General features: G+C 39.7%; 1 non-coding gene across 1 annotated transcript; it reads right to left on the reverse strand.

Annotated features, from left to right (window-relative positions):
* Positions 1-8504: 8504 nt before the first annotated feature.
* LOC133820224 (small nucleolar RNA R71) lies at positions 8505-8611 on the reverse strand. The gene has a single exon (XR_009886649.1). It is a non-coding gene; the product is annotated as a small nucleolar RNA R71 (small nucleolar RNA).
* Between the last annotated feature and the right edge of the window lie 690 nt (positions 8612-9301).

A 9301-nucleotide genomic window follows, 5' to 3' on the forward strand; every position in this document is an offset into this window, starting at 1 on the left:
AGAGGCTGGGAACAAATGGGAACCTCTTTATGAAAGGTTCAGGAAACAACACCCTCCAGTCTTTAAGGGTAGTGCAGATCTGGCTAAGGCCGAACTGTTGATGAGTATCGTTACCACCATCCTAGATTTTATTAGGGTGGCTGGTAATGAGAGGGTGGCATGTGCCATTTATATGTTTTGGGAGGATGCACGAATCAGGCGGGAGGTGAAATCCCAGACAAGAAATGTTAATGCCTTGGATTGGGAAGAGTTTCAAACTCTGTTTAATGAAAAGTATTATAATGATGCCATCAGGGCTGAAAAAGCTGAAGAGTTCAGCAGGTTACTTCAGGGCAACTCATTAGTGACTGAATATGCCTTGAAGTTTGATAGATTGGCAAAGTTTGATGGGGAATTGGTGCCCACTGATGGGACCAGAAGAGAGAGGTTTCTCCAGGGGCTACAACCTATGATATCCCGGCATGTTCGTATTACCATTGTGCCAGGAGTGACTACTTATGCATAGGTAGTTGAGAACGCACTCACAGCTGAGAGCACAGAAAATAAAATATGGCGAGAGAATGCGGCTAGGAGAGACATTAGGAGAACGGGACCTCCATTTATGAGTTTAGATAGAGGTGAGGGCCCAATGATCAGAAAAGGAAGGCTCCTAATGCATTTCCAACTCTAGGCCCTGATAGAAGACCACGTGGTATTACAACAGGCCTTCAGGGCAGCAATGAGGGCTGGAGGACTTTTCCAAAGTGTGGCGGCAGATGCAAGAGGTGCCATATAGGAGAGTGTCGGGAAAGGCCTACTTTTTGTGCGGGATAGTGGGACACTTAATGAAATACTGCCCGAAGGCAAGAAAGGAAGAATCATGAAAGGCAGACAGTTTGACCCCAACTTGAATATTCACATTAACATAGGCAGAAGCTGAGGCTTGTCCCTCAGTAGTCACAGGTCAACTTTTTAGTTATGGAACCTCTTATATTGTTTGAATTGATTATGGTGTTACACCTTCTTTTGTTGCTAGTAGAATTATTGATAGATTATGTAGACCATGTGATTATTATGCTGTGGGGTTCAGGACCTTATTACCCACTGGGGAGTTAGTAGTATCTATGAGATGTTGCCAGTGACAGTGGAGGGCAGAGAGTTTTCAGTTGATTTGATAGAGTTGGTTATGACCGACTTTGACATGATTCTAGGTATGGACTGGTTAGTAAAGTATAGGGAAACCGTAGATTACAGAAGGAAAATGGTAACCTTTGAGCCAGAAGGTGAGGATCCTTTTGTATTTGTTGGCATTGTGCATGGACCCCATGTACCTATGATATCTGTATTGAAGGCTATAGATCTATTGCAAGATGGTTGGATAGGATTCTGAACCAGTGTGGTAGATACCACTCAGGTCATGCTAGTGGGACCAGAAGATACTAGATTAGTCTATGGGTTTCTGGATGTGTTTCCAAAGGATTTACCAAGGTTTCCACCACACGAAGAGATATAATTTGTTATTGCACTGGCACTAGGGACGTAGCTAGTGTCTAGGGCACCTTACAGATATGCCCCAATAGAGTTAAAGGAATTAAAGGTACAGCTGCAAGAGTTGTTAGACTTAGGTTTTATTAGACCTAGTTTCTCACCATGGGGTGTACCAGTCCTGTGTGTAAAGAAGAAAGATAGTTCTCTAAGGATGTGTATTGACTACAGAGAACTGAACAAGTTAATAATCAAGAATAAGTATCCTCTGCCAAGGATAGATGGTATGTTTGATTAGTTGTAGGATAAGATGTTATTCTCAAAGAAAGATCTTCAATCCGGTTATCACCAGCTGAGGATCAAGGAGGGAGATATACCAAAGAATTCTTTTCGCACCAGGTATGGGCATTATGAGTTTTTAGTCATGTCCTTTGGGTTGACTAATGCCCTAGCTGCTTTTATGGATTTGATGAACTGGGTATTCAAAGAATATCAGGATCGGTTTGTGATCATCTTCATCAATGATATTCTAGTTTATTCTCAGTCAGAGTCAGAACATAAGCATCATCTCAGACTGGTTCTACAGACTGAGGGAACATATACTATTTGCAAAGTTCAATAAATGTGAGTTCTGGTTACCTCAGGTAACTTTCCTTGGTGATATTGTGAGTTGGGATGGGATCAAGGTGGACCCAGCTAAGACTGAGGTAGTCAAAGATTGGCCAAGGCCAAGGAATGCCTCAGATATTTGGAGCTTCCTTGGAATGGTAGGGTATTACAGGCATTTTGTGGAAGGTTCTCAAGGATTGCTACTTCATTGAGAGAACTGACTTGCAAGAGTCAGTAGTTTGCATGGTAAGATAATTATGAGAACAGCTTCCAGGAACTGAAGCAGCGACTGATTACACCTCAAGTTTTGAGTCTTCCAATAGATCAAGAGAATTTTGTGGTGTACTGTGATGCCTCACATCAGGCTTTGGGTTATGTTCTCTTGCAGTTGGGGAAGATGATTGCCTATGTATCACATCAGTTGAAAGAGTATGAACAGAGATACTGCACTCATGATCTTGAGTTGGCAGTAGTGGTCTTTTCATTAATGGTATGGTGGCATTACCTTTATGGGGAGAAGTGTGAGATATACACTGACCATAAGAGCCTGAAGTACTTTTTCTCATAGAAATATCAAACATGAGACAGAGGCATTGGCTGGAGTTGGTGAAGGATTATGATTGTGAAATCCTATATCACCCAGGAAAGGCCAACATGGTGGTTGATGCCTTAAGTTGGAAGGGTCTGGAACAGATACAATGCGAGACAGATATCCAGAGAGTTGGTAGAGGATATGACCAGAGCTGGTATAGATTTGCTGGTGGGTTAGTTGGCCAATATTACGCTACAGTCTACACTGTTGGAAGGAATAAAGGAATGTTAGTTGGGTGATCCACAACTGACAAAGATTAGAGGGGACGTCCTCGCTAAAGTGTCTAGAGACTATACAGTGTTAGATATGGGCTTGTTGAGGTACAAGGGTCGAATCTATGTTCCGATGAACAGTGTTATCAGATGGGAGATTCTGGATGAATCTCAGACTACCCTTTACTTTTTGTATCCGGGCACCACAAAGCTGTATCAGAATGTGAGATCAATGAATTGGTGGCCTGGAATGAAGAGGGATGTGACAAAATATGTGGCTAAGTGCTTGACATGTCAATGGGTCAAGGTTGAGCATCAGAGACCAGCAGGGCTATTACAACCTCTGGACATCACAGAGTGGACATGAGAGCACATCACGATAGATTTCATGGTGGGGTTACCCAGGACAGTGGGTCAACATGATTCAATGTTGGTTCTCGTGGATCAATACACTAAATTAGCTCACTTCTTACCAGTGAAGATGACAAATACAATTGACTAGTATGCAGATCTCTATGTGAGAAAGATAGTGCAGCTTTATGGGGCTCTAAGGTTGATCATGTTAAATCGGGACCCCACATTTACTTCCAAGTTTTGGGGAAGTTTGTAGAAGGCTATGGGTACATAGTTGAAGTTTAGTACTGCCTATCATCCTTAGACAGATGGAAAATTTGAGAAGACGATATAAATATTAGAGGACATGCTACAAGCATGTGTGCTGGACTTTGATGGGTCTTGGAGTAAGTATTTTCCTTTGATAGACTTTTCCTACAATAACAGCTATCAGTCGAACATTGGGGTGGCTCCTTATGAGAAGTTCTATGGTAGGAAATGCAGATCTCTCATTCATTGGGATGAGACAGGAGAAAGGAAATACTTAAGTCCTAATGCAGTTCAAAGGACCAGTGAGGCTATTGAGAAGATCAGAGCTCGTATGCTCGCTTCTCAAAGCAGGCAGAAAAGTTATGTTGATCCCAAACGTAGGAAGGTGAAGTTTCAAGTGGGAGACTATGTCTTCCTTAGAGTATCAGCATGGAAAGGGGTGAGGAGGTATGGGAAGAAGGGCAAGTTGAGCCCTAGATTTGTGGGACCATTTGAAATCCTAGAGAGAATTGGTTAGGTGGCCTATAGATTGGCCTTACCTCCGGCATTGTCGACTATACACAATGTATTTCATATTTTAGTTCTTCATAAATATGTTTCTGATGTGACTCATGTATTGAGTTACGAAGATCTGGACCTTAAGGCAAATCTCTCCTATAAGGAACAGCCAGTCCAAATATTAGACATGAAGGAAAAGGTCCTAAGAAACAAAACTATACCTTTGGTTAAGGTATTATGGAGGAACAACAAGGTCAAAGAAACAACCTAGGAGCTAGAGTAAGATATGTAGAATTAGTATCCCAAGCTGTTTTGGTAAAATTTCGAGAACGAAAATCTTGTAAGGGGGGATAGTTGTAACGTCCCAAATACCTAATAAGGCTAGGGCCTTAATTAGGGGGCCAGATGGAAAACTATGGAAAATTATGTGCTTATGTGATATTTATTTGTATCATTGTATCATTATGTGAGTTATATTATGATATGACTTGATATACATGTTTAGGTGTATTAAATATGCATGTGGGCCTATTTCTTATGAGAAGGGAAATTTCATAATTTGTCCTGTTATGTGTATATTTGGCATATATGTGATATATGTGTGAGACCACATTATTATGTGGATATATTTGGGTTACTCAACACGAGGCGATCCTAGAGAGCAAGTTAGCGGAAAGTCACAACAGGTTCAATACTTGACTCGGGGTGAGTCAAGGGGTATTTTGGGTATTTAGTACATTATCGAGAGATTGGTAATGGGAATGAATATTTGAAGATATATTTGGAGTTAGTGAGATCAAGAGGGAATTCTGGGAATTTTGACTATTTTACCCTCGGGGGTGTTTTTGGGACCCCAAGCCTTGCATTTTACTTAAGGTTACTTGAGTTCTAAATAACTTGACAGAAACAAATATACGTTCAAACACTTTTCTCTCTCTCCCATTCTCCCTTTTTACTGCTCGTTGCATTTTCGAAGGAAACTCAAATTTTACAGCTCAGATTCAAGCAAGGTTAGAGTCATAACGATTCTAGGGAAGAATAGAAGCTTGATAGCTGGAGGATTTAGCAGGAAATTACATAATAAGAGGTAATTTAAACTTTGAATTTTCGAGTTTCTATTTTCATAAGTTCTTAAATTTGAATTGGATTTCACGGTTCGGTGAGTATTTTATCCATCAAAACTGTGGGTTTTGTAGCCTGGGAGGTTCTAGGGATGTTGGGTGATTAAATGGTTAGTTTGGTACGGATTTTGGGTGATTTTTGAGAGGATTTTGGGGGGAGAAAGCTGAGTTCGCAGAGTCACGCCGTGGCCTTCATTAACTCAGGCGTCTGGTGGTTTCTCAAAGCTGGGTAGTGTTGCGGCCCTGGTTCTCTGTGTTTGGGGCTAGGCTCTTTGGTTGTGAGAGTCGCGGCTCAAACAGTGGGGCGTCACAACCCTAATTGGGTGTGCCACAATGCAAATGGGGGATTTTGGCCAATGAAGGTTTTGAGTGCGGGAACTCAGACCATAGGGCTCGGGATCGATCCTACTACCTAGTTTAGTAAAATTCGATGACCCAGAGGCTAGGACTTGGTCAGGAAGCCTGTGTTTGCTTGTTATTGATGGGATTCTATATTTGGTTGTGACTAGATTATCGCTAGGGTCTCGGGATCAGAATCGTGCTCTAGTGTCGTTCTTAATTTATTTTACATTCAGACCTGAGGTAAGAAAACTGCACCCATTACGTGATATACATGATTAAGGCTTGGCTCAAACATTTAATATAGTCTTTATTGGGTGTGGACCCCTGTAAATGTGCACGATTTTGATTATGCATGTAAATGATTGATTAAGCATGTTGCATGCTCTGTATATGTATATTTTTTATATGATGAATGCATGTTAGCATTATATAATTGAGAAAGGCTTGACTTATGAGTCAAGGACGGCAATAGCGCTAGGCGCTCATCATAAAGCACTGACTTATGAGTCAAGGACGGCAATAGCGTTGAGCGCTGGTCAAAAAGCATTAACTTATAAGTCAAGGGTGGGAATAGTGCACTGAGCGCTGGTCGATATGGTTAGATCTAATCAGGAGCACATCATACGCTTGTTCGACCCAATGGTCGATGAAAACTAAAAGTGCCAAGTACGCTGGGCCAGCTTTAAGGCTGGTTATTTAGAGGATAGGGCAATGGGTCGCGGGGTGACTTACTAGTCCCATATCCTAGGGCTAGGTCCCAATGTGATTTATTAATCATGTAACTTGGGCAACGGGCCCCGATATGATTCAGTTAATCATTTAATTAGGGCATATGGTCCTATATGTCATTGTAGTCATTAATATGAATGGTATGCATGCATGAGTAGGGTTATTATTGTTGGGCATGTTTATTGTGATTTGGAAATGTGTTACTAACTGCTTATGAGCATGTTTAAGTTTTCGTGCTGGGCCTTGGCTCACTAGTGTTATGTTGTGAAGGTAATGGGAAAGGAAAGCTGGACCAGCCATGAGTTTGAGAGCTTAGGTGGCGACGTGTACATATGCGGCCGCTTAACCACCACAGCCAAGATTTCTCAGAGGAACTAAGGTTAAACCCTATTTTTGTCACTTAGGTCGGCGGGTTGTAACTTTTGAGTTGTAATGACCTTTCTGGAACTGTAAACCACTTTGTAAACATTTATTATGGAATCCCATGATCAAATTAATGTTTTAAAGAAATATCCATTCCTTTTGACCGAAATTTTTAACCCTGGACCATTAATCACATTTAGGTGCACATTTATGGCCTAATGACTTGTTTAGCCAATTAAGCACTATTTAAAATACACAATGTAGCGGTCTTGGCTAACCAGGGCGCTACATGGAGTAAAATGTGAAGAAACATGTTGAACAAGATGAATTTAACATTGAGTGTTGAGTTTTAAGACATTATGGATGGAAATGCTATATTGAAGATGTTCAACACGTGGCGTTTATGCTCGGTAACACAAGTATGACACTTCAAGCCACGTTTCAACCATCATTTATTCTTTTTCTGGAAAAATTTCTAGAAATAAAGTTTGTAGATCTTTCTCTTAGCTTTCCATGTCTTTTTTAATCATTCAATTTGGAGCTATATCGAGAGAGTTATGTCCAAAATACAATCAATTTGTATTGTAGGCTATTCAAAGTGAGTTTGAATTTCGTTAAGTATCTGAGGGCTGCGGCACTTCCATATGGCGCAACAGTGCAGACACAATTCCATGTTTAAAATCAAAATTTAAATGTGATTTTTCATCACACAAATGTTGGGGCACTATCAATACATCTTATTATAATATTTTATGGATGTTTCCATCTTTTGCATGATTTATGATTAAGTAAGAGTTAAATATGTTATAGTTAAATAATTATAATCTACATATTGGATGAGAATACATATATGGATTGTGTAGCATTTAGGATTTTTATTCTTAATGTCTTGTACATGTTAGAATGATCGTAGAGATCTAGTTCACATATAAATTGAGATCATATACCTTGAGAAAGAATAGGAGTCATTTTAGTAATCCCGCTATCAATTTAGGAAGAAGAGTTATAAAATCTGAATAGTGAAATTATAGATGGGAAAGTTGTTGAAATTAGATACCCTAGTTTTCATCCACTGAATTAAATCACTATTTATTTTCTTGTTTGTTTTTTTTCTTAATTATTATAAAGGTCAAAATTCTTCTACCAAATAGAATTAGAATTGAATTGGTTAGTAATTGATAATCAACTTTTGTAGGTTCGACACTCTACTAATTTACTTTATTACTTATTTATGATTACGTATACTTGCGTACTAAAATTCCACAACAAAATTTTGGCATCGTTGTCGAGGACTGTCAACATTAATATCAATATATTTGATTTGACCCTAATTTGTTTTTATTTATTATTATTATACTAATGGAGTTTTTGTTTGTTATGTCTATTTCAAGCTATCTAATGGTTTATGCAAAAACAAAAAATTGCTAATTTGATATATCTTGATCCTGAAACAAAATGATTTTGCAGACTGTACATGAAAAAGAAGAAGTCAGTGGATAGAATGGCACAAGACCTCTATCAAGGGGTGACAATGGCGCCAGTAACCGGGCGGTTGTTGCTATTGAGGAACCTAATGATAATGCGCAAACACTGAGAGATTATATGCTGCCAACTATCACGGGAGTACATTCGTGCATTAGACCATCAACGATTACTACTAAGAATTTGAGATCAAGCCAACGATTTTGCAAATGGTCCAATCTACTTTTTTGTTTGGTGGATCACACACGGAGGATCCTAATACACATACAGACAATCTTCTGGAGCTATGTGAAACATTTAAATATAATGGGCTGAGTGGTGATGCTATCAGACTGAGACTATTTTTCGTTCTCACTACAAGATTGGTTGAATTTTCTATTAGATAAAGTGAAATTTTGGTTGAATTTTCTAGCGGCCAACTCTATTACTTCTTGGGAATAACTCGGTTAAAAGTTTCTTGCAAAGTTTTTCACTCCATCTAAGGCTTCAAGGTTGAGGGCTATGATAAATAATTTCCATCAAACAGAGGGAGAGTCATTATATAATGCATGGGAAAGGTTTAAGGAATTGTTGAGAAGATGTCCTCATCATGGAATTTGTTGTACCCCAAAAATAGGAGCTGAATTACTCAGCACGAGATACAGCTGGTAGACAAGCGTATGAAGAAAATGTACATAAAAAGAGTATTTTGTGAACTCTGGAGTGAACATCTTGAGCTTACTTGACAACCTACGATAACCAGAGCCTCCAGATCACAGTTTATGCCAACAACTTAGTTCGAGGTAGACAAAACCTGAAACACCCTCGTGAAACTTTGAACATGATCTGTGTTAGTTTGCATTGGTCATGGTGGACTACTAGATGATTCACGCACTGTTGAAGTGTGACATCTAGGTCTGAATTTTTGAATTTTTGGCTCACGATGACCCATCTCAGGTCATTCCAAGCCAAAATAAATTTGACAGCAGCTCAGTTTATGTCCTTATAATTATTACCTTGACCGGAAGTGCCGGCTGCTACCCCCGACTCTGCTCGCCCTTGTCTTCCCTCAATTCTTAGGGCCACCTCAATAGGCCTCTTGCGCACCAAGGGCGCGACCTCCTTAGCAATTGGAGCTCAAGATCTCAGCCTCAAGGTATGACCTTTGATCAAACCATGTTTCACCATCGTGGCATCATTTACAATCGCCCTGTAATTCTTCTCTGAGCAGTGTGATTGGCCAAGGGAATACCTTGTAAATAGTTGCACGAGACAATAATTCGATCATAATCAATGATTAACTTAGC

This window comes from Humulus lupulus, chromosome 2, assembly GCF_963169125.1.
Source record: "Humulus lupulus chromosome 2, drHumLupu1.1, whole genome shotgun sequence".
In the NCBI taxonomy this organism is placed as follows: Eukaryota; Viridiplantae; Streptophyta; class Magnoliopsida; order Rosales; family Cannabaceae; genus Humulus; species Humulus lupulus.